General features: G+C 45.7%; 6 non-coding genes across 6 annotated transcripts; all 6 read right to left on the bottom strand.

Annotated features, from left to right (window-relative positions):
- Positions 1–2,252: 2,252 nt before the first annotated feature.
- Positions 2,253–2,325, bottom strand: trnav-aac (transfer RNA valine (anticodon AAC)). The gene has a single exon. It is a non-coding gene; the product is annotated as a tRNA-Val (tRNA).
- Positions 2,326–7,770: 5,445 nt separating this feature from the next.
- trnav-aac (transfer RNA valine (anticodon AAC)) lies at positions 7,771–7,843 on the bottom strand. The gene has a single exon. It is a non-coding gene; the product is annotated as a tRNA-Val (tRNA).
- A 2,686-nt stretch (positions 7,844–10,529) lies between these two features.
- On the bottom strand, positions 10,530–10,602 carry trnav-aac (transfer RNA valine (anticodon AAC)). Its single transcript has one exon. It is a non-coding gene; the product is annotated as a tRNA-Val (tRNA).
- A 2,686-nt stretch (positions 10,603–13,288) lies between these two features.
- On the bottom strand, positions 13,289–13,361 carry trnav-aac (transfer RNA valine (anticodon AAC)). The gene has a single exon. It is a non-coding gene; the product is annotated as a tRNA-Val (tRNA).
- Positions 13,362–18,793: 5,432 nt separating this feature from the next.
- trnav-aac (transfer RNA valine (anticodon AAC)) lies at positions 18,794–18,866 on the bottom strand. The gene has a single exon. It is a non-coding gene; the product is annotated as a tRNA-Val (tRNA).
- Positions 18,867–24,311: 5,445 nt separating this feature from the next.
- Positions 24,312–24,384, bottom strand: trnav-aac (transfer RNA valine (anticodon AAC)). Its single transcript has one exon. It is a non-coding gene; the product is annotated as a tRNA-Val (tRNA).
- Between the last annotated feature and the right edge of the window lie 1,636 nt (positions 24,385–26,020).

Genomic DNA, 26,020 nt, shown 5'->3' with positions numbered 1-26,020 from the left:
CCTAAATATCTGTTTCCACGCCGTGTACCCCCATAACGTCTTGTTGCTAACACTGGCTGTAAAGGATTACTTTTTAGCGGAGTTTTCCATCGCAGTCTGTGGCACAATCGTTTAGTCTGTTCGACTGCTCACGGGAAAGGTAGTATTGTGAAACACTGCAGATACGAACAACTTCCTTAATTTTGCCCCGACTGACCATACTCCGTGAAATTTTCCCAGACCTCAATTGAGGAGTTTTGCTGCTCGAACTTACCTCAGAAACCCTGTTAACTCGTAATGTGCTGAGCGAAGCGCAAAACAGAAAGCATTTTTCACGGAACACAAACAAAACTGGCATGCCGAATGCATTTTCAGACAGAGAGATGCATGAATGCTAAATGTGTCACAGTCCGAGGGCATGAGTCATAAAGTAATCTCACAACTAAAAACAGGGCAATTCCAAACTACTCTTTCAAACATACTGCAGCGTTAGTGCACCACCACTTTCCAGACAATGCTGAAAAGAGAGATAGAAAGAACATCATAAGAACGGGCCATAAAAAGTGAATTTCACCTTTCACAGTCTCGATTAGATTACCTTTTCCTTCTGATGACTCCAGGACGGAAATGAAGGAAATGGGAGAAATTCAATAACATATGACACCGAAATTCATTGGAACGATTTTCCCATTGGACAGAAAACCAAATAACGACGAGTCGAGTCACCGCAGGACTTTGTTTCACAACAGCGATGAAATAATAGTCTCCATTCGGTTCCAGTAAAAGCACAAATCGCTTTGGAACAGCAGAGCTGTTTGCGATTTTCCGCGCGGGAGGCGAACGCGATCATGACAGCAGAGACACTTGGACACTTCGGTCAAATAACCATGAGCTGCTAGACATTACTACAATTTCGATTCTTGCTTTGCTAAATGATTTCACACATTGCTCGAAACAGGTCGACTTTCACGTTTACACGGAACACGAAACACACCTGACTACAGGGAAAATGCACAAAGCTGAGCAGGCCGTGTTCCACATCAAACCGTGCAGCATTTATTCAGTCACTGTGTCTGTTTTGCAGAAGAAGGGTCCCAAAGAATGTTCTCCACCCTAAAACCGGAGGTCGCATTACAATCCGAGAACGACAGATCACATTGTGAGCATGCTCTGACCTCGGGGCCGGTTCGAGATGCCACTTTCCGTGCCTTTTACTTTAACCGTGCAATTTGCTGCAGAGATGTTCACTCCTGGACATGAGCCACGTGGATACCAACTGAGTCGGAAACCTGTGCGGGAATCGACGAGAAGCGATTCAATAAATTTTGCTAACTTCCATGGTGCTTATTGGAAATGCAGTTTCTGTTCAAGTCAATCGAAAAGGCAGTTTCTGAACATAGTAACAGAAGTCAAAAGGTAATTACCTCACCCCACCCCCACTCCGGAAGAGGTGCTAACTGCCCTTGAGTGCTTTTTGATCTCGATGTGAAGAGCTCACACGCCTCTGAGTCACCTTCAAGTCTCTGTTTGCGGAGTGAATCACAAAGAAGGACTTTTACCAGAGCTGCAACCGCCTCACTTCCCCACTCGCTCTCCCCTTTTACATTTTCCTGCTCGTCAGTGATTTAAAGAAAACCAAATGGATGCGATGTCATTCTGTAGCCTCTCTGTCGATTCCTCCGTTTCAGTTCCAACATGGCTTAGATCTCGGGGCGTACCTTAATATTAGCGGCGCTATGAAAGCACAAGTTCAAAGGTTCCTCTGAGAGTGTAAATTATTTCATTGCTGTTGCTGATTGAATGAGCCACTAACGTGCGAACTGCCCCAAAATATGATTCAGGAATCTGGTACCAACTCTCGCGCGTTGAATAACGACAGACAGCTTCCAAATGAGGCCTTTCAGAGACGACTTTGGGGTACATTTGACAGACAGACAAGTTCAGGAATCCGTGGTGCGCTGTGACACCAGCGCAGCAGCTTCTTCCCTGCCTTTGAACCGGGCCGCCTGCGCAAGGAATGCAAATGCGGTACTGCTTTTCGTGGAAGGATCAGAACGCGGCAAGGACACTCTCAAACAGAATGGCATATGCATCAGAACCAGGTTGCAGAAAAACTTTATAATGCTTTACACAGTAATTAAATGGAGTTGCCTTACATTTCACTACGAGAGCAGATTCTTTCAAGCAAATTCGAAGGCAGGTTTGCAGATGGGAAAGCAAGCAAGAAAGCTCCGTTCTTGTCCATGTAAAAGGCTGCAGTTGACGAACAAAGCAGTTTCTGCCCAGTTTCGAACTAGGGACCTTTCGCGTGTTAGGCGAACGTGATGACCACTACACTACAGAAACCAGCCGCGGCTGCCGTGAGATTGATGACAATATATAGACAATGATTTCGTCAATGTTTGGACCGGAGGGCGAGGTGTAATAAGCTGGGACGACTTTCCCTGCAGCGGAACGGCTGCGATACGATCTTATGGAAGGGTTGTAAACTGAGTATTTCTGTGTTTTACCCAAATTGGGGTGAGTTGAAAACTCGAGAGCATAGGTTTAAGGTGAGTGGGCTGAAATTGACAAACGACCTGAGGCACATTTCCCACACAGAAGGTTGTGCGTGTATGGAATGAGCTCCCAGAGGAAGTGGAGAAGGCTATTACACTCAGAAAATTGCAAAGGTAATCGGATGAGTTTCTGGACAGGATGGGTTTAGAGGGATTGGGGCCAAATGCTGGGGAACGGGACTTGTTTAATTTTGGTTATGTGGTGAGCATGGATGAGATACACCTAAATATCTGTTTCCACGCCGTGTACACCCATAACGTCTTGTTGCTAACACTGGCTGTAAAGGATTACTTTTTAGCGGAGTTTTCCATCGCAGTCTGTGGCACAATCGTTTAGTCTGTTCGACTGCTCACGGGAAAGGTAGTATTGTGAAACACTGCAGATACGAACAACTTCCTTAATTTTGCCCCGACTGACCATACTCCGTGAAATTTTCCCAGACCTCAATTGAGGAGTTTTGCTGCTCGAAGTTACCTCAGAAACCCTGTTAACTCGTAATGTGCTGAGCGAAGCGCAAAACAGAAAGCATTTTTCACGGAACACAAACAAAACTGGCATGCCGAATGCATTTTCAGACAGAGAGATGCATGAATGCTAAATGTGTCACAGTCCGAGGGCATGAGTCATAAAGTAATCTCACAACTAAAAACAGGGCAATTCCAAACTACTCTTTCAAACATACTGCAGCGTTAGTGCACCACCACTTTCCAGACAATGCTGAAAAGAGAGATAGAAAGAACATCATAAGAACGGGCCATAAAAAGTGAATTTCACCATTCACAGTCTCGATTAGATTACCTTTTCCTTCTGATGACTCCAGGACGGAAATGAAGGAAATGGGAGAAATTCAATAACATATGACACCGAAATTCATTGGAACGATTTTCCCATTGGACAGAAAACCAAATAACGACGAGTCGAGTCACCGCAGGACTTTGTTTCACAACAGCGATGAAATAATAGTCTCCATTCGGTTCCAGTAAAAGCACAAATCGCTTTGGAACAGCAGAGCTGTTTGCGATTTTCCGCGCGGGAGGCGAACGCGATCATGACAGCAGAGACACTTGGACACTTCGGTCAAATAACCATGAGCTGCTAGACATTACTACAATTTCGATTCTTGCTTTGCTAAATGATTTCACACATTGCTCGAAACAGGACGACTTTCACGTTTACACGGAACACGAAACACACCTGACTACAGGGAAAATGCACAAAGCTGAGCAGGCCGTGTTCCACATCAAACCGTGCAGCATTTATTCAGTCACTGTGTCTGTTTTGCAGAAGAAGGGTCCCAAAGAATGTTCTCCACCCTAAAACCGGAGGTCGCATTACAATCCGAGAACGACAGATCACATTGTGAGCATGCTCTGACCTCGGGGCCGGATCGAGATGCCACTTTCCGTGCCTTTTACTTTAACCGTGCAATTTGCTGCAGAGATGTTCACTCCTGGACATGAGCCACGTGGATACCAACTGAGTCGGAAACCTGTGCGGGAATCGACGAGAAGCGATTCAATAAATTTTGCTAAATTCCATGGTGCTTATTGGAAATGCAGTTTCTGTTCAAGTCAATCGAAAAGGCAGTTTCTGAACATAGTAACAGAAGTCAAAAGGTAATTACCTCACCCCACCCCCACTCCGGAAGAGGTGCTAACTCCCCTTGAGTGCTTTTTGATCTCGATGTGAAGAGCTCACACGCCTCTGAGTCACCTTCAAGTCTCTGTTTGCGGAGTGAATCACAAAGAAGGACTTTTACCAGAGCTGCAACCGCCTCACTTCCCCACTCGCTCTCCCCTTTTACATTTTCCTGCTCGTCAGTGATTTAAAGAAAACCAAATGGATGCGATGTCATTCTGTAGCCTCTCTGTCGATTCCTCCGTTTCAGTTCCAACATGGCTTAGATCTCGGGGCGTACCTTAATATTAGCGGCGCTATGAAAGCACAAGTTCAAAGGTTCCTCTGAGAGTGTAAATTATTTCATTGCTGTTGCTGATTGAATGAGCCACTAACGTGCGAACTGCCCCAAAATATGATTCAGGAATCTGGTACCAACTCTCGCGCGTTGAATAACGACAGACAGCTTCCAAATGAGGCCTTTCAGAGACGACTTTGGGGTACATTTGACAGACAGACAAGTTCAGGAATCCGTGGTGCGCTGTGACACCAGCGCAGCAGCTTCTTCCCTGCCTTTGAACCGGGCCGCCTGCGCAAGGAATGCAAATGCGGTACTGCTTTTCGTGGAAGGATCAGAACGCGGCAAGGACACTCTCAAACAGAATGGCATATGCATCAGAACCAGGTTGGAGAAAAACTTTATAATGCTTTACACAGTAATTAAATGGAGTTGCCTTACATTTCACTACGAGAGCAGATTCTTTCAAGCAAATTCGAAGGCAGGTTTGCAGATGGGAAAGCAAGCAAGAAAGCTCCGTTCTTGTCCATGTAAAAGGCTGCAGTTGACGAACAAAGCAGTTTCTGCCCAGTTTCGAACTAGGGACCTTTCGCGTGTTAGGCGAACGTGATGACCACTACGCTACAGAAACCAGCCGCGGCCGCCGTGAGATTGATGACAATATATAGACAATGATTTCGTCAATGTTTGGACCGTAGGGCGAGGTGGAATAAGCTGGGACGACTTTACCTGCAGCGAAACGGCTGCGATATGATCTTATGGAAGGGTTGTAAACTGAGTATTTCTGTGTTTTACCCAAATTGGGGTGAGTTGAAAACTCGAGAGCATAGGTTTAAGGTGAGTGGGCTGAAATTGACAAACGACCTGAGGCACATTTCCCACACAGAAGGTTGTGCGTGTATGGAATGAGCTCCCAGAGGAAGTGGAGAAGGCTATTACACTCAGAAAATTGCAAAGGTAATCGGATGAGTTTCTGGACAGGATGGGTTTAGAGGGATTGGGGCCAAATGCTGGGGAACGGGACTTGTTTAATTTTGGTTATGTGGTGAGCATGGATGAGATACACCTAAATATCTGTTTCCACGCCGTGTACCCCCATAACGTCTTGTTGCTAACACTGGCTGTAAAGGATTACTTTTTAGCGGAGTTTTCCATCGCAGTCTGTGGCACAATCGTTTAGTCTGTTCGACTGCTCACGGGAAAGGTAGTATTGTGAAACACTGCAGATACGAACAACTTCCTTAATTTTGCCCCGACTGACCATACTCCGTGAAATTTTCCCAGACCTCAATTGAGGAGTTTTGCTGCTCGAACTTACCTCAGAAACCCTGTTAACTCGTAATGTGCTGAGCGAATCGCAAAACAGAAAGCATTTTTCACGGAACACAAACAAAACTGGCATGCCGAATGCATTTTCAGACAGAGAGATGCATGAATGCTAAATGTGTCACAGTCCGAGGGCATGAGTCATAAAGTAATCTCACAACTAAAAACAGGGCAATTCCAAACTACTCTTTCAAACATACTGCAGCGTTAGTGCACCACCACTTTCCAGACAATGCTGAAAAGAGAGATAGAAAGAACATCATAAGAACGGGCCATAAAAAGTGAATTTCACCTTTCACAGTCTCGATTAGATTACCTTTTCCTTCTGATGACTCCAGGACGGAAATGAAGGAAATGGGAGAAATTCAATAACATATGACACCGAAATTCATTGGAACGATTTTCCCATTGGACAGAAAACCAAATAACGACGAGTCGAGTCACCGCAGGACTTTGTTTCACAACAGCGATGAAATAATAGTCTCCATTCGGTTCCAGTAAAAGCACAAATCGCTTTGGAACAGCAGAGCTGTTTGCGATTTTCCGCGCGGGAGGCGAACGCGATCATGACAGCAGAGACACTTGGACACTTCGGTCAAATAACCATGAGCTGCTAGACATTACTACAATTTCGATTCTTGCTTTGCTAAATGATTTCACACATTGCTCGAAACAGGTCGACTTTCACGTTTACACGGAACACGAAACACACCTGACTACAGGGAAAATGCACAAAGCTGAGCAGGCCGTGTTCCACATCAAACCGTGCAGCATTTATTCAGTCACTGTGTCTGTTTTGCAGAAGAAGGGTCCCAAAGAATGTTCTCCACCCTAAAACCGGAGGTCGCATTACAATCCGAGAACGACACATCACATTGTGAGCATGCTCTGACCTCGGGGCCGGTTCGAGATGCCACTTTCCGTGCCTTTTACTTTAACCGTGCAATTTGCTGCAGAGATGTTCACTCCTGGACATGAGCCACGTGGATACCAACTGAGTCGGAAACCTGTGCGGGAATCGACGAGAAGCGATTCAATAAATTTTGCTAACTTCCATGGTGCTTATTGGAAATGCAGTTTCTGTTCAAGTCAATCGAAAAGGCAGTTTCTGAACATAGTAACAGAAGTCAAAAGGTAATTACCTCACCCCACCCCCACTCCGGAAGAGGTGCTAACTGCCCTTGAGTGCTTTTTGATCTCGATGTGAAGAGCTCACACGCCTCTGAGTCACCTTCAAGTCTCTGTTTGCGGAGTGAATCACAAAGAAGGACTTTTACCAGAGCTGCAACCGCCTCACTTCCCCACTCGCTCTCCCCTTTTACATTTTCCTGCTCGTCAGTGATTTAAAGAAAACCAAATGGATGCGATGTCATTCTGTAGCCTCTCTGTCGATTCCTCCGTTTCAGTTCCAACATGGCTTAGATCTCGGGGCGCACCTTAATATTAGCGGCGCTATGAAAGCACAAGTTCAAAGGTTCCTCTGAGAGTGTAAATTATTTCATTGCTGTTGCTGATTGAATGAGCCACTAACGTGCGAACTGCCCCAAAATATGATTCAGGAATCTGGTACCAACTCTCGCGCGTTGAATAACGACAGACAGCTTCCAAATGAGGCCTTTCAGAGACGACTTTGGGGTACATTTGACAGACAGACAAGTTCAGGAATCCGTGGTGCGCTGTGACACCAGCGCAGCAGCTTCTTCCCTGCCTTTGAACCGGGCCGCCTGCGCAAGGAATGCAAATGCGGTACTGCTTTTCGTGGAAGGATCAGAACGCGGCAAGGACACTCTCAAACAGAATGGCATATGCATCAGAACCAGGTTGGAGAAAAACTTTATAATGCTTTACACAGTAATTAAATGGAGTTGCCTTACATTTCACTACGAGAGCAGATTCTTTCAAGCAAATTCGAAGGCAGGTTTGCAGATGGGAAAGCAAGCAAGAAAGCTCCGTTCTTGTCCATGTAAAAGGCTGCAGTTGACGAACAAAGCAGTTTCTGCCCAGTTTCGAACTAGGGACCTTTCGCGTGTTAGGCGAACGTGATGACCACTACACTACAGAAACCAGCCGCGGCTGCCGTGAGATTGATGACAATATATAGACAATGATTTCGTCAATGTTTGGACCGGAGGGCGAGGTGGAATAAGCTGGGACGACTTTACCTGCAGCGAAACGGCTGCGATACGATCTTATGGAAGGGTTGTAAACTGAGTATTTCTGTGTTTTACCCAAATTGGGGTGAGTTGAAAACTCGAGAGCATAGGTTTAAGGTGAGTGGGCTGAAATTGACAAACGACCTGAGGCACATTTCCCACACAGAAGGTTGTGCGTGTATGGAATGAGCTCCCAGAGGAAGTGGAGAAGGCTATTACACTCAGAAAATTGCAAAGGTAATCGGATGAGTTTCTGGACAGGATGGGTTTAGAGGGATTGGGGCCAAATGCTGGGGAACGGGACTTGTTTAATTTTGGTTATGTGGTGAGCATGGATGAGATACACCTAAATATCTGTTTCCACGCCGTGTACCCCCATAACGTCTTGTTGCTAACACTGGCTGTAAAGGATTACTTTTTAGCGGAGTTTTCCATCGCAGTCTGTGGCACAATCGTTTAGTCTGTTCGACTGCTCACGGGAAAGGTAGTATTGTGAAACACTGCAGATACGAACAACTTCCTTAATTTTGCCCCGACTGACCATACTCCGTGAAATTTTCCCAGACCTCAATTGAGGAGTTTTGCTGCTCGAACTTACCTCAGAAACCCTGTTAACTCGTAATGTGCTGAGCGAATCGCAAAACAGAAAGCATTTTTCACGGAACACAAACAAAACTGGCATGCCGAATGCATTTTCAGACAGAGAGATGCATGAATGCTAAATGTGTCACAGTCCGAGGGCATGAGTCATAAAGTAATCTCACAACTAAAAACAGGGCAATTCCAAACTACTCTTTCAAACATACTGCAGCGTTAGTGCACCACCACTTTCCAGACAATGCTGAAAAGAGAGATAGAAAGAACATCATAAGAACGGGCCATAAAAAGTGAATTTCACCTTTCACAGTCTCGATTAGATTACCTTTTCCTTCTGATGACTCCAGGACGGAAATGAAGGAAATGGGAGAAATTCAATAACATATGACACCGAAATTCATTGGAACGATTTTCCCATTGGACAGAAAACCAAATAACGACGAGTCGAGTCACCGCAGGACTTTGTTTCACAACAGCGATGAAATAATAGTCTCCATTCGGTTCCAGTAAAAGCACAAATCGCTTTGGAACAGCAGAGCTGTTTGCGATTTTCCGCGCGGGAGGCGAACGCGATCATGACAGCAGAGACACTTGGACACTTCGGTCAAATAACCATGAGCTGCTAGACATTACTACAATTTCGATTCTTGCTTTGCTAAATGATTTCACACATTGCTCGAAACAGGTCGACTTTCACGTTTACACGGAACACGAAACACACCTGACTACAGGGAAAATGCACAAAGCTGAGCAGGCCGTGTTCCACATCAAACCGTGCAGCATTTATTCAGTCACTGTGTCTGTTTTGCAGAAGAAGGGTCCCAAAGAATGTTCTCCACCCTAAAACCGGAGGTCGCATTACAATCCGAGAACGACACATCACATTGTGAGCATGCTCTGACCTCGGGGCCGGTTCGAGATGCCACTTTCCGTGCCTTTTACTTTAACCGTGCAATTTGCTGCAGAGATGTTCACTCCTGGACATGAGCCACGTGGATACCAACTGAGTCGGAAACCTGTGCGGGAATCGACGAGAAGCGATTCAATAAATTTTGCTAACTTCCATGGTGCTTATTGGAAATGCAGTTTCTGTTCAAGTCAATCGAAAAGGCAGTTTCTGAACATAGTAACAGAAGTCAAAAGGTAATTACCTCACCCCACCCCCACTCCGGAAGAGGTGCTAACTGCCCTTGAGTGCTTTTTGATCTCGATGTGAAGAGCTCACACGCCTCTGAGTCACCTTCAAGTCTCTGTTTGCGGAGTGAATCACAAAGAAGGACTTTTACCAGAGCTGCAACCGCCTCACTTCCCCACTCGCTCTCCCCTTTTACATTTTCCTGCTCGTCAGTGATTTAAAGAAAACCAAATGGATGCGATGTCATTCTGTAGCCTCTCTGTCGATTCCTCCGTTTCAGTTCCAACATGGCTTAGATCTCGGGGCGCACCTTAATATTAGCGGCGCTATGAAAGCACAAGTTCAAAGGTTCCTCTGAGAGTGTAAATTATTTCATTGCTGTTGCTGATTGAATGAGCCACTAACGTGCGAACTGCCCCAAAATATGATTCAGGAATCTGGTACCAACTCTCGCGCGTTGAATAACGACAGACAGCTTCCAAATGAGGCCTTTCAGAGACGACTTTGGGGTACATTTGACAGACAGACAAGTTCAGGAATCCGTGGTGCGCTGTGACACCAGCGCAGCAGCTTCTTCCCTGCCTTTGAACCGGGCCGCCTGCGCAAGGAATGCAAATGCGGTACTGCTTTTCGTGGAAGGATCAGAACGCGGCAAGGACACTCTCAAACAGAATGGCATATGCATCAGAACCAGGTTGGAGAAAAACTTTATAATGCTTTACACAGTAATTAAATGGAGTTGCCTTACATTTCACTACGAGAGCAGATTCTTTCAAGCAAATTCGAAGGCAGGTTTGCAGATGGGAAAGCAAGCAAGAAAGCTCCGTTCTTGTCCATGTAAAAGGCTGCAGTTGACGAACAAAGCAGTTTCTGCCCAGTTTCGAACTAGGGACCTTTCGCGTGTTAGGCGAACGTGATGACCACTACACTACAGAAACCAGCCGCGGCTGCCGTGAGATTGATGACAATATATAGACAATGATTTCGTCAATGTTTGGACCGGAGGGCGAGGTGGAATAAGCTGGGACGACTTTCCCTGCAGCGGAACGGCTGCGATACGATCTTATGGAAGGGTTGTAAACTGAGTATTTCTGTGTTTTACCCAAATTGGGGTGAGTTGAAAACTCGAGAGCATAGGTTTAAGGTGAGTGGGCTGAAATTGACAAACGACCTGAGGCACATTTCCCACACAGAAGGATGTGCGTGTATGGAATGAGCTCCCAGAGGAAGTGGAGAAGGCTATTACACTCAGAAAATTGCAAAGGTAATCGGATGAGTTTCTGGACAGGATGGGTTTAGAGGGATTGGGGCCAAATGCTGGGGAACGGGACTTGTTTAATTTTGGTTATGTGGTGAGCATGGATGAGATACACCTAAATATCTGTTTCCACGCCGTGTACCCCCATAACGTCTTGTTGCTAACACTGGCTGTAAAGGATTACTTTTTAGCGGAGTTTTCCATCGCAGTCTGTGGCACAATCGTTTAGTCTGTTCGACTGCTCACGGGAAAGGTAGTATTGTGAAACACTGCAGATACGAACAACTTCCTTAATTTTGCCCCGACTGACCATACTCCGTGAAATTTTCCCAGACCTCAATTGAGGAGTTTTGCTGCTCGAACTTACCTCAGAAACCCTGTTAACTCGTAATGTGCTGAGCGAATCGCAAAACAGAAAGCATTTTTCACGGAACACAAACAAAACTGGCATGCCGAATGCATTTTCAGACAGAGAGATGCATGAATGCTAAATGTGTCACAGTCCGAGGGCATGAGTCATAAAGTAATCTCACAACTAAAAACAGGGCAATTCCAAACTGCTCTTTCAAACATACTGCAGCGTTAGTGCACCACCACTTTCCAGACAATGCTGAAAAGAGAGATAGAAAGAACATCATAAGAACGGGCCATAAAAAGTGAATTTCACCTTTCACAGTCTCGATTAGATTACCTTTTCCTTCTGATGACTCCAGGACGGAAATGAAGGAAATGGGAGAAATTCAATAACATATGACACCGAAATTCATTGGAACGATTTTCCCATTGGACAGAAAACCAAATAACGACGAGTCGAGTCACCGCAGGACTTTGTTTCACAACAGCGATGAAATAATAGTCTCCATTCGGTTCCAGTAAAAGCACAAATCGCTTTGGAACAGCAGAGCTGTTTGCGATTTTCCGCGCGGGAGGCGAACGCGATCATGACAGCAGAGACACTTGGACACTTCGGTCAAATAACCATGAGCTGCTAGACATTACTACAATTTCGATTCTTGCTTTGCTAAATGATTTCACACATTGCTCGAAACAGGTCGACTTTCACGTTTACACGGAACACGAAACACACCTGACTACAGGGAAAATGCACAAAGCTGAGCAGGCCGTGTTCCACATCAAACCGTGCAGCATTTATTCAGTCACTGTGTCTGTTTTGCAGAAGAAGGGTCCCAAAGAATGTTCTCCACCCTAAAACCGGAGGTCGCATTACAATCCGAGAACGACACATCACATTGTGAGCATGCTCTGACCTCGGGGCCGGTTCGAGATGCCACTTTCCGTGCCTTTTACTTTAACCGTGCAATTTGCTGCAGAGATGTTCACTCCTGGACATGAGCCACGTGGATACCAACTGAGTCGGAAACCTGTGCGGGAATCGACGAGAAGCGATTCAATAAATTTTGCTAACTTCCATGGTGCTTATTGGAAATGCAGTTTCTGTTCAAGTCAATCGAAAAGGCAGTTTCTGAACATAGTAACAGAAGTCAAAAGGTAATTACCTCACCCCACCCCCACTCCGGAAGAGGTGCTAACTGCCCTTGAGTGCTTTTTGATCTCGATGTGAAGAGCTCACACGCCTCTGAGTCACCTTCAAGTCTCTGTTTGCGGAGTGAATCACAAAGAAGGACTTTTACCAGAGCTGCAACCGCCTCACTTCCCCACTCGCTCTCCCCTTTTACATTTTCCTGCTCGTCAGTGATTTAAAGAAAACCAAATGGATGCGATGTCATTCTGTAGCCTCTCTGTCGATTCCTCCGTTTCAGTTCCAACATGGCTTAGATCTCGGGGCGCACCTTAATATTAGCGGCGCTATGAAAGCACAAGTTCAAAGGTTCCTCTGAGAGTGTAAATTATTTCATTGCTGTTGCTGATTGAATGAGCCACTAACGTGCGAACTGCCCCAAAATATGATTCAGGAATCTGGTACCAACTCTCGCGCGTTGAATAACGACAGACAGCTTCCAAATGAGGCCTTTCAGAGACGACTTTGGGGTATATTTGACAGACAGACAAGTTCAGGAATCCGTGGTGCGCTGTGACACCAGCGCAGCAGCTTCTTCCCTGCCTTTGAACCGGGCCGCCTGCGCAAGGAATGCAAATGCGGTACTGCTTTTCGTGGAAGGATCAGAACGCGGCAAGGACACTCTCAAACAGAATGGCATATGCATCAGAACCAGGTTGGAGAAAAACTTTATAATGCTTTACACAGTAATTAAATGGAGTTGCCTTACATTTCACTACGAGAGCAGATTCTTTCAAGCAAATTCGAAGGCAGGTTTGCAGATGGGAAAGCAAGCAAGAAAGCTCCGTTCTTGTCCATGTAAAAGGCTGCAGTTGACGAACAAAGCAGTTTCTGCCCAGTTTCGAACTAGGGACCTTTCGCGTGTTAGGCGAACGTGATGACCACTACACTACAGAAACCAGCCGCGGCTGCCGTGAGATTGATGACAATATATAGACAATGATTTCGTCAATGTTTGGACCGGAGGGCGAGGTGGAATAAGCTGGGACGACTTTCCCTGCAGCGGAACGGCTGCGATACGATCTTATGGAAGGGTTGTAAACTGAGTATTTCTGTGTTTTACCCAAATTGGGGTGAGTTGAAAACTCGAGAGCATAGGTTTAAGGTGAGTGGGCTGAAATTGACAAACGACCTGAGGCACATTTCCCACACAGAAGGATGTGCGTGTATGGAATGAGCTCCCAGAGGAAGTGGAGAAGGCTATTACACTCAGAAAATTGCAAAGGTAATCGGATGAGTTTCTGGACAGGATGGGTTTAGAGGGATTGGGGCCAAATGCTGGGGAACGGGACTTGTTTAATTTTGGTTATGTGGTGAGCATGGATGAGATACACCTAAATATCTGTTTCCACGCCGTGTACCCCCATAACGTCTTGTTGCTAACACTGGCTGTAAAGGATTACTTTTTAGCGGAGTTTTCCATCGCAGTCTGTGGCACAATCGTTTAGTCTGTTCGACTGCTCACGGGAAAGGTAGTATTGTGAAACACTGCAGATACGAACAACTTCCTTAATTTTGCCCCGACTGACCATACTCCGTGAAATTTTCCCAGACCTCAATTGAGGAGTTTTGCTGCTCGAACTTACCTCAGAAACCCTGTTAACTCGTAATGTGCTGAGCGAATCGCAAAACAGAAAGCATTTTTCACGGAACACAAACAAAACTGGCATGCCGAATGCATTTTCAGACAGAGAGATGCATGAATGCTAAATGTGTCACAGTCCGAGGGCATGAGTCATAAAGTAATCTCACAACTAAAAACAGGGCAATTCCAAACTGCTCTTTCAAACATACTGCAGCGTTAGTGCACCACCACTTTCCAGACAATGCTGAAAAGAGAGATAGAAAGAACATCATAAGAACGGGCCATAAAAAGTGAATTTCACCTTTCACAGTCTCGATTAGATTACCTTTTCCTTCTGATGACTCCAGGACGGAAATGAAGGAAATGGGAGAAATTCAATAACATATGACACCGAAATTCATTGGAACGATTTTCCCATTGGACAGAAAACCAAATAACGACGAGTCGAGTCACCGCAGGACTTTGTTTCACAACAGCGATGAAATAATAGTCTCCATTCGGTTCCAGTAAAAGCACAAATCGCTTTGGAACAGCAGAGCTGTTTGCGATTTTCCGCGCGGGAGGCGAACGCGATCATGACAGCAGAGACACTTGGACACTTCGGTCAAATAACCATGAGCTGCTAGACATTACTACAATTTCGATTCTTGCTTTGCTAAATGATTTCACACATTGCTCGAAACAGGTCGACTTTCACGTTTACACGGAACACGAAACACACCTGACTACAGGGAAAATGCACAAAGCTGAGCAGGCCGTGTTCCACATCAAACCGTGCAGCATTTATTCAGTCACTGTGTCTGTTTTGCAGAAGAAGGGTCCCAAAGAATGTTCTCCACCCTAAAACCGGAGGTCGCATTACAATCCGAGAACGACACATCACATTGTGAGCATGCTCTGACCTCGGGGCCGGTTCGAGATGCCACTTTCCGTGCCTTTTACTTTAACCGTGCAATTTGCTGCAGAGATGTTCACTCCTGGACATGAGCCACGTGGATACCAACTGAGTCGGAAACCTGTGCGGGAATCGACGAGAAGCGATTCAATAAATTTTGCTAACTTCCATGGTGCTTATTGGAAATGCAGTTTCTGTTCAAGTCAATCGAAAAGGCAGTTTCTGAACATAGTAACAGAAGTCAAAAGGTAATTACCTCACCCCACCCCCACTCCGGAAGAGGTGCTAACTGCCCTTGAGTGCTTTTTGATCTCGATGTGAAGAGCTCACACGCCTCTGAGTCACCTTCAAGTCTCTGTTTGCGGAGTGAATCACAAAGAAGGACTTTTACCAGAGCTGCAACCGCCTCACTTCCCCACTCGCTCTCCCCTTTTACATTTTCCTGCTCGTCAGTGATTTAAAGAAAACCAAATGGATGCGATGTCATTCTGTAGCCTCTCTGTCGATTCCTCCGTTTCAGTTCCAACATGGCTTAGATCTCGGGGCGCACCTTAATATTAGCGGCGCTATGAAAGCACAAGTTCAAAGGTTCCTCTGAGAGTGTAAATTATTTCATTGCTGTTGCTGATTGAATGAGCCACTAACGTGCGAACTGCCCCAAAATATGATTCAGGAATCTGGTACCAACTCTCGCGCGTTGAATAACGACAGACAGCTTCCAAATGAGGCCTTTCAGAGACGACTTTGGGGTACATTTGACAGACAGACAAGTTCAGGAATCCGTGGTGCGCTGTGACACCAGCGCAGCAGCTTCTTCCCTGCCTTTGAACCGGGCCGCCTGCGCAAGGAATGCAAATGCGGTACTGCTTTTCGTGGAAGGATCAGAACGCGGCAAGGACACTCTCAAACAGAATGGCATATGCATCAGAACCAGGTTGGAGAAAAACTTTATAATGCTTTACACAGTAATTAAATGGAGTTGCCTTACATTTCACGACGAGAGCAGATTCTTTCAAGCAAATTCGAAGGCAGGTTTGCAGATGGGAAAGCAAGCAAGAAAGCTCCGTTCTTGTCCATGTAAAAGGCTGCAGTTGACGAGCAAAGCAGTTTCTGCACAGTATCGAACTAGGGACCTTTCGCGTGTTAGGCGAACGCGATGACCACTACACTACAGAAACCAGCCGCGGCCGCCGTGAGATTGATGACAATATATAGACAATGATTTCGTCAATGTTTGGACCGTAGGGCGAGGTGGAATAAGCTGGGACGACTTTCCCTGCAGCGGAACGGCTGTGATATGATCTTATGGAAGGGTTGTAAACTGAGTATTTCTGTGTTTTACCCAAATTGGGGTGAGTTGAAAACTCGAGAGCATAGGTTTAAGGTGAGTGGGCTGAAATTGACAAACGACCTGAGGCACATTTCCCACACAGAAGGTTGTGCGTGTATGGAATGAGCTCCCAGAGGAAGTGGAGAAGGCTATTACACTCAGAAAATTGCAAAGGTAATCGGATGAGTTTCTGGACAGGATGGGTTTAGAGGGATTGGGGCCAAATGCTGGGGAACGGGACTTGTTTAATTTTGGTTATGTGGTGAGCATGGATGAGATACACCTAAATATCTGTTTCCACGCCGTGTACCCCCATAACGTCTTGTTGCTAACACTGGCTGTAAAGGATTACTTTTTAGCGGAGTTTTCCATCGCAGTCTGTGGCACAATCGTTTAGTCTGTTCGACTGCTCACGGGAAAGGTAGTATTGTGAAACACTGCAGATACGAACAACTTCCTTAATTTTGCCCCGACTGACCATACTCCGTGAAATTTTCCCAGACCTCAATTGAGGAGTTTTGCTGCTCGAAGTTACCTCAGAAACCCTGTTAACTCGTAATGTGCTGAGCGAAGCGCAAAACAGAAAGCATTTTTCACGGAACACAAACAAAACTGGCATGCCGAATGCATTTTCAGACAGAGAGATGCATGAATGCTAAATGTGTCACAGTCCGAGGGCATGAGTCATAAAGTAATCTCACAACTAAAAACAGGGCAATTCCAAACTACTCTTTCAAACATACTGCAGCGTTAGTGCACCACCACTTTCCAGACAATGCTGAAAAGAGAGATAGAAAGAACATCATAAGAACGGGCCATAAAAAGTGAATTTCACCATTCACAGTCTCGATTAGATTACCTTTTCCTTCTGATGACTCCAGGACGGAAATGAAGGAAATGGGAGAAATTCAATAACATATGACACCGAAATTCATTGGAACGATTTTCCCATTGGACAGAAAACCAAATAACGACGAGTCGAGTCACCGCAGGACTTTGTTTCACAAAAGCGATGAAATAATAGTCTCCATTCGGTTCCAGTAAAAGCACAAATCGCTTTGGAACAGCAGAGCTGTTTGCGATTTTCCGCGCGGGAGGCGAACGCGATCATGACAGCAGAGACACTTGGACACTTCGGTCAAATAACCATGAGCTGCTAGACATTACTACAATTTCGATTCTTGCTTTGCTAAATGATTTCACACATTGCTCGAAACAGGACGACTCTCACGTTTACACGGAACACGAAACACACCTGACTACAGGGAAAATGCACAAAGCTGAGCAGGCCGTGTTCCACATCAAACCGTGCAGCATTTATTCAGTCACTGTGTCTGTTTTGCAGAAGAAGGGTCCCAAAGAATGTTCTCCACCCTAAAACCGGAGGTCGCATTACAATCCGAGAACGACAGATCACTCTGACCTCGGGGCCGGTTCGAGATGCCACTTTCCGTGCCTTTTACTTTAACCGTGCAATTTGCTGCAGAGATGTTCACTCCTGGACATGAGCCACGTGGATACCAACTGAGTCGGAAACCTGTGCGGGAATCGACGAGAAGCGATTCAATAAATTTTGCTAACTTCCATGGTGCTTATTGGAAATGCAGTTTCTGTTCAAGTCAATCGAAAAGGCAGTTTCTGAACATAGTAACAGAAGTCAAAAGGTAATTACCTCACCCCACCCCCACTCCGGAAGAGGTGCTAACGGCCCTTGAGTGCTTTTTGATCTCGATGTGAAGAGCTCACACGCCTCTGAGTCACCTTCAAGTCTCTGTTTGCGGAGTGAATCACAAAGAAGGACTTTTACCAGAGCTGCAACCGCCTCACTTCCCCACTCGCTCTCCCCTTTTACATTTTCCTGCTCGTCAGTGATTTAAAGAAAACCAAATGGATGCGATGTCATTCTGTAGCCTCTCTGTCGATTCCTCCGTTTCAGTTCCAACATGGCTTAGATCTCGGGGCGCACCTTAATATTAGCGGCGCTATGAAAGCACAAGTTCAAAGGTTCCTCTGAGAGTGTAAATTATTTCATTGCTGTTGCTGATTGAATGAGCCACTAACGTGCGAACTGCCCCAAAATATGATTCAGGAATCTGGTACCAACTCTCGCGCGTTGAATAACGACAGACAGCTTCCAAATGAGGCCTTTCAGAGACGACTTTGGGGTACATTTGACAGACAGACAAGTTCAGGAATCCGTGGTGCGCTGTGACACCAGCGCAGCAGCTTCTTCCCTGCCTTTGAACCGGGCCGCCTGCGCAAGGAATGCAAATGCGGTACTGCTTTTCGTGGAAGGATCAGAACGCGGCAAGGACACTCTCAAACAGAATGGCATATGCATCAGAACCAGGTTGGAGAAAAACTTTATAATGCTTTACACAGTAATTAAATGGAGTTGCCTTACATTTCACTACGAGAGCAGATTCTTTCAAGCAAATTCGAAGGCAGGTTTGCAGATGGGAAAGCAAGCAAGAAAGCTCCGTTCTTGTCCATGTAAAAGGCTGCAGTTGACGAACAAAGCAGTTTCTGCCCAGTTTCGAACTAGGGACCTTTCGCGTGTTAGGCGAACGTGATGACCACTACACTACAGAAACCAGCCGCGGTCGCCGTCAAATTGATGACAATATATAGACAATGATTTCGTCAATGTTTGGAACGGAGGGCGAGGTGGAATAAGCTGGGACGACTTTCCCTGCAGCGGAACGGCTGCGATACGATCTTATGGAAGGGTTGTAAACTGAGTATTTCTGTGTTTTACCCAAATTGGGGTGAGTTGAAAACTCGAGAGCATAGGTTTAAGGTGAGTGGGCTGAAATTGACAAACGACCTGAGGCACATTTCCCACACAGAAGGTTGTGCGTGTATGGAATGAGCTCCCAGAGGAAGTGGAGAAGGCTATTACACTCAGAAAATTGCAAAGGTAATCGGATGAGTTTCTGGACAGGATGGGTTTAGAGGGATTGGGGCCAAATGCTGGGGAACGGGACTTGTTTAATTTTGGTTATGTGGTGAGCATGGATGAGATACACCTAAATATCTGTTTCCACGCCGTGTACACCCATAACGTCTTGTTGCTAACACTGGCTGTAAAGGATTACTTTTTAGCGGAGTTTTCCATCGCAGTCTGTGGCACAATCGTTTAGTCTGTTCGACTGCTCACGGGAAAGGTAGTATTGTGAAACACTGCAGATACGAACAACTTCCTTAATTTTGCCCCGACTGACCATACTCCGTGAAATTTTCCCAGACCTCAATTGAGGAGTTTTGCTGCTCGAAGTTACCTCAGAAACCCTGTTAACTCGTAATGTGCTGAGCGAAGCGCAAAACAGAAAGCATTTTTCACGGAACACAAACAAAACTGGCATGCCGAATGCATTTTCAGACAGAGAGATGCATGAATGCTAAATGTGTCACAGTCCGAGGGCATGAGTCATAAAGTAATCTCACAACTAAAAACAGGGCAATTCCAAACTACTCTTTCAAACATACTGCAGCGTTAGTGCACCACCACTTTCCAGACAATGCTGAAAAGAGAGATAGAAAGAACATCATAAGAACGGGCCATAAAAAGTGAATTTCACCATTCACAGTCTCGATTAGATTACCTTTTCCTTCTGATGACTCCAGGACGGAAATGAAGGAAATGGGAGAAATTCAATAACATATGACACCGAAATTCATTGGAACGATTTTCCCATTGGACAGAAAACCAAATAACGACGAGTCGAGTCACCGCAGGACTTTGTTTCACAACAGCGATGAAATAATAGTCTCCATTCGGTTCCAGTAAAAGCACAAATCGCTTTGGAACAGCAGAGCTGTTTGCGATTTTCCGCGCGGGAGGCGAACGCGATCATGACAGCAGAGACACTTGGACACTTCGGTCAAATAACCATGAGCTGCTAGACATTACTACAATTTCGATTCTTGCTTTGCTAAATGATTTCACACATTGCTCGAAACAGGACGACTTTCACGTTTACACGGAACACGAAACACACCTGACTACAGGGAAAATGCACAAAGCTGAGCAGGCCGTGTTCCACATCAAACCGTGCAGCATTTATTCAGTCACTGTGTCTGTTTTGCAGAAGAAGGGTCCCAAAGAATGTTCTCCACCCTAAAACCGGAGGTCGCATTACAATCCGAGAACGACAGATCACATTGTGAGCATGCTCTGACCTCGGGGCCGGATCGAGATGCCACTTTCCGTGCCTTTTACTTTAACCGTGCAATTTGCTGCAGAGATGTTCACTCCTGGACATGAGCCACGTGGATACCAACTGAGTCGGAAACCTGTGCGGGAATCGACGAGAAGCGATTCAATAAATTTTGCTAACTTCCATGGTGCTTATTGGAAATGCAGTTTCTGTTCAAGTCAATCGAAAAGGCAGTTTCTGAACATAGTAACAGAAGTCAAAAGGTAATTACCTCACCCCACCCCCACTCCGGAAGAGGTGCTAACTGCCCTTGAGTGCTTTTTGATCTCGATGTGAAGAGCTCACACGCCTCTGAGTCACCTTCAAGTCTCTGTTTGCGGAGTGAATCACAAAGAAGGACTTTTACCAGAGCTGCAACCGCCTCACTTCCCCACTCGCTCTCCCCTTTTACATTTTCCTGCTCGTCAGTGATTTAAAGAAAACCAAATGGATGCGATGTCATTCTGTAGCCTCTCTGTCGATTCCTCCGTTTCAGTTCCAACATGGCTTAGATCTCGGGGCGTACCTTAATATTAGCGGCGCTATGAAAGCACAAGTTCAAAGGTTCCTCTGAGAGTGTAAATTATTTCATTGCTGTTGCTGATTGAATGAGCCACTAACGTGCGAACTGCCCCAAAATATGATTCAGGAATCTGGTACCAACTCTCGCGCGTTGAATAACGACAGACAGCTTCCAAATGAGGCCTTTCAGAGACGACTTTGGGGTACATTTGACAGACAGACAAGTTCAGGAATCCGTGGTGCGCTGTGACACCAGCGCAGCAGCTTCTTCCCTGCCTTTGAACCGGGCCGCCTGCGCAAGGAATGCAAATGCGGTACTGCTTTTCGTGGAAGGATCAGAACGCGGCAAGGACACTCTCAAACAGAATGGCATATGCATCAGAACCAGGTTGGAGAAAAACTTTATAATGCTTTACACAGTAATTAAATGGAGTTGCCTTACATTTCACTACGAGAGCAGATTCTTTCAAGCAAATTCGAAGGCAGGTTTGCAGATGGGAAAGCAAGCAAGAAAGCTCCGTTCTTGTCCATGTAAAAGGCTGCAGTTGACGAACAAAGCAGTTTCTGCCCAGTTTCGAACTAGGGACCTTTCGCGTGTTAGGCGAACGTGATGACCACTACGCTACAGAAACCAGCCGCGGCCGCCGTGAGATTGATGACAATATATAGACAATGATTTCGTCAATGTTTGGACCGTAGGGCGAGGTGGAATAAGCTGGGACGACTTTACCTGCAGCGAAACGGCTGCGATATGATCTTATGGAAGGGTTGTAAACTGAGTATTTCTGTGTTTTACCCAAATTGGGGTGAGTTGAAAACTCGAGAGCATAGGTTTAAGGTGAGTGGGCTGAAATTGACAAACGACCTGAGGCACATTTCCCACACAGAAGGTTGTGCGTGTATGGAATGAGCTCCCAGAGGAAGTGGAGAAGGCTATTACACTCAGAAAATTGCAAAGGTAATCGGATGAGTTTCTGGACAGGATGGGTTTAGAGGGATTGGGGCCAAATGCTGGGGAACGGGACTTGTTTAATTTTGGTTATGTGGTGAGCATGGATGAGATACACCTAAATATCTGTTTCCACGCCGTGTACCCCCATAACGTCTTGTTGCTAACACTGGCTGTAAAGGATTACTTTTTAGCGGAGTTTTCCATCGCAGTCTGTGGCACAATCGTTTAGTCTGTTCGACTGCTCACGGGAAAGGTAGTATTGTGAAACACTGCAGATACGAACAACTTCCTTAATTTTGCCCCGACTGACCATACTCCGTGAAATTTTCCCAGACCTCAATTGAGGAGTTTTGCTGCTCGAACTTACCTCAGAAACCCTGTTAACTCGTAATGTGCTGAGCGAATCGCAAAACAGAAAGCATTTTTCACGGAACACAAACAAAACTGGCATGCCGAATGCATTTTCAGACAGAGAGATGCATGAATGCTAAATGTGTCACAGTCCGAGGGCATGAGTCATAAAGTAATCTCACAACTAAAAACAGGGCAATTCCAAACTACTCTTTCAAACATACTGCAGCGTTAGTGCACCACCACTTTCCAGACAATGCTGAAAAGAGAGATAGAAAGAACATCATAAGAACGGGCCATAAAAAGTGAATTTCACCTTTCACAGTCTCGATTAGATTACCTTTTCCTTCTGATGACTCCAGGACGGAAATGAAGGAAATGGGAGAAATTCAATAACATATGACACCGAAATTCATTGGAACGATTTTCCCATTGGACAGAAAACCAAATAACGACGAGTCGAGTCACCGCAGGACTTTGTTTCACAACAGCGATGAAATAATAGTCTCCATTCGGTTCCAGTAAAAGCACAAATCGCTTTGGAACAGCAGAGCTGTTTGCGATTTTCCGCGCGGGAGGCGAACGCGATCATGACAGCAGAGACACTTGGACACTTCGGTCAAATAACCATGAGCTGCTAGACATTACTACAATTTCGATTCTTGCTTTGCTAAATGATTTCACACATTGCTCGAAACAGGTCGACTTTCACGTTTACACGGAACACGAAACACACCTGACTACAGGGAAAATGCACAAAGCTGAGCAGGCCGTGTTCCACATCAAACCGTGCAGCATTTATTCAGTCACTGTGTCTGTTTTGCAGAAGAAGGGTCCCAAAGAATGTTCTCCACCCTAAAACCGGAGGTCGCATTACAATCCGAGAACGACACATCACATTGTGAGCATGCTCTGACCTCGGGGCCGGTTCGAGATGCCACTTTCCGTGCCTTTTACTTTAACCGTGCAATTTGCTGCAGAGATGTTCACTCCTGGACATGAGCCACGTGGATACCAACTGAGTCGGAAACCTGTGCGGGAATCGACGAGAAGCGATTCAATAAATTTTGCTAACTTCCATGGTGCTTATTGGAAATGCAGTTTCTGTTCAAGTCAATCGAAAAGGCAGTTTCTGAACATAGTAACAGAAGTCAAAAGGTAATTACCTCACCCCACCCCCACTCCGGAAGAGGTGCTAACTGCCCTTGAGTGCTTTTTGATCTCGATGTGAAGAGCTCACACGCCTCTGAGTCACCTTCAAGTCTCTGTTTGCGGAGTGAATCACAAAGAAGGACTTTTACCAGAGCTGCAACCGCCTCACTTCCCCACTCGCTCTCCCCTTTTACATTTTCCTGCTCGTCAGTGATTTAAAGAAAACCAAATGGATGCGATGTCATTCTGTAGCCTCTCTGTCGATTCCTCCGTTTCAGTTCCAACATGGCTTAGATCTCGGGGCGCACCTTAATATTAGCGGCGCTATGAAAGCACAAGTTCAAAGGTTCCTCTGAGAGTGTAAATTATTTCATTGCTGTTGCTGATTGAATGAGCCACTAACGTGCGAACTGCCCCAAAATATGATTCAGGAATCTGGTACCAACTCTCGCGCGTTGAATAACGACAGACAGCTTCCAAATGAGGCCTTTCAGAGACGACTTTGGGGTACATTTGACAGACAGACAAGTTCAGGAATCCGTGGTGCGCTGTGACACCAGCGCAGCAGCTTCTTCCCTGCCTTTGAACCGGGCCGCCTGCGCAAGGAATGCAAATGCGGTACTGCTTTTCGTGGAAGGATCAGAACGCGGCAAGGACACTCTCAAACAGAATGGCATATGCATCAGAACCAGGTTGGAGAAAAACTTTATAATGCTTTACACAGTAATTAAATGGAGTTGCCTTACATTTCACTACGAGAGCAGATTCTTTCAAGCAAATTCGAAGGCAGGTTTGCAGATGGGAAAGCAAGCAAGAAAGCTCCGTTCTTGTCCATGTAAAAGGCTGCAGTTGACGAACAAAGCAGTTTCTGCCCAGTTTCGAACTAGGGACCTTTCGCGTGTTAGGCGAACGTGATGACCACTACACTACAGAAACCAGCCGCGGCTGCCGTGAGATTGATGACAATATATAGACAATGATTTCGTCAATGTTTGGACCGGAGGGCGAGGTGGAATAAGCTGGGACGACTTTCCCTGCAGCGGAACGGCTGCGATACGATCTTATGGAAGGGTTGTAAACTGAGTATTTCTGTGTTTTACCCAAATTGGGGTGAGTTGAAAACTCGAGAGCATAGGTTTAAGGTGAGTGGGCTGAAATTGACAAACGACCTGAGGCACATTTCCCACACAGAAGGATGTGCGTGTATGGAATGAGCTCCCAGAGGAAGTGGAGAAGGCTATTACACTCAGAAAATTGCAAAGGTAATCGGATGAGTTTCTGGACAGGATGGGTTTAGAGGGATTGGGGCCAAATGCTGGGGAACGGGACTTGTTTAATTTTGGTTATGTGGTGAGCATGGATGAGATACACCTAAATATCTGTTTCCACGCCGTGTACCCCCATAACGTCTTGTTGCTAACACTGGCTGTAAAGGATTACTTTTTAGCGGAGTTTTCCATCGCAGTCTGTGGCACAATCGTTTAGTCTGTTCGACTGCTCACGGGAAAGGTAGTATTGTGAAACACTGCAGATACGAACAACTTCCTTAATTTTGCCCCGACTGACCATACTCCGTGAAATTTTCCCAGACCTCAATTGAGGAGTTTTGCTGCTCGAACTTACCTCAGAAACCCTGTTAACTCGTAATGTGCTGAGCGAATCGCAAAACAGAAAGCATTTTTCACGGAACACAAACAAAACTGGCATGCCGAATGCATTTTCAGACAGAGAGATGCATGAATGCTAAATGTGTCACAGTCCGAGGGCATGAGTCATAAAGTAATCTCACAACTAAAAACAGGGCAATTCCAAACTGCTCTTTCAAACATACTGCAGCGTTAGTGCACCACCACTTTCCAGACAATGCTGAAAAGAGAGATAGAAAGAACATCATAAGAACGGGCCATAAAAAGTGAATTTCACCTTTCACAGTCTCGATTAGATTACCTTTTCCTTCTGATGACTCCAGGACGGAAATGAAGGAAATGGGAGAAATTCAATAACATATGACACCGAAATTCATTGGAACGATTTTCCCATTGGACAGAAAACCAAATAACGACGAGTCGAGTCACCGCAGGACTTTGTTTCACAACAGCGATGAAATAATAGTCTCCATTCGGTTCCAGTAAAAGCACAAATCGCTTTGGAACAGCAGAGCTGTTTGCGATTTTCCGCGCGGGAGGCGAACGCGATCATGACAGCAGAGACACTTGGACACTTCGGTCAAATAACCATGAGCTGCTAGACATTACTACAATTTCGATTCTTGCTTTGCTAAATGATTTCACACATTGCTCGAAACAGGTCGACTTTCACGTTTACACGGAACACGAAACACACCTGACTACAGGGAAAATGCACAAAGCTGAGCAGGCCGTGTTCCACATCAAACCGTGCAGCATTTATTCAGTCACTGTGTCTGTTTTGCAGAAGAAGGGTCCCAAAGAATGTTCTCCACCCTAAAACCGGAGGTCGCATTACAATCCGAGAACGACACATCACATTGTGAGCATGCTCTGACCTCGGGGCCGGTTCGAGATGCCACTTTCCGTGCCTTTTACTTTAACCG

The sequence above is a fragment of the Chiloscyllium punctatum genome, chromosome 50 (genome assembly GCF_047496795.1).
Source record: "Chiloscyllium punctatum isolate Juve2018m chromosome 50, sChiPun1.3, whole genome shotgun sequence".
Classification (NCBI taxonomy): Eukaryota; Metazoa; Chordata; class Chondrichthyes; order Orectolobiformes; family Hemiscylliidae; genus Chiloscyllium; species Chiloscyllium punctatum.
This window is presented reverse-complemented; position numbering and strand designations above follow the sequence as displayed.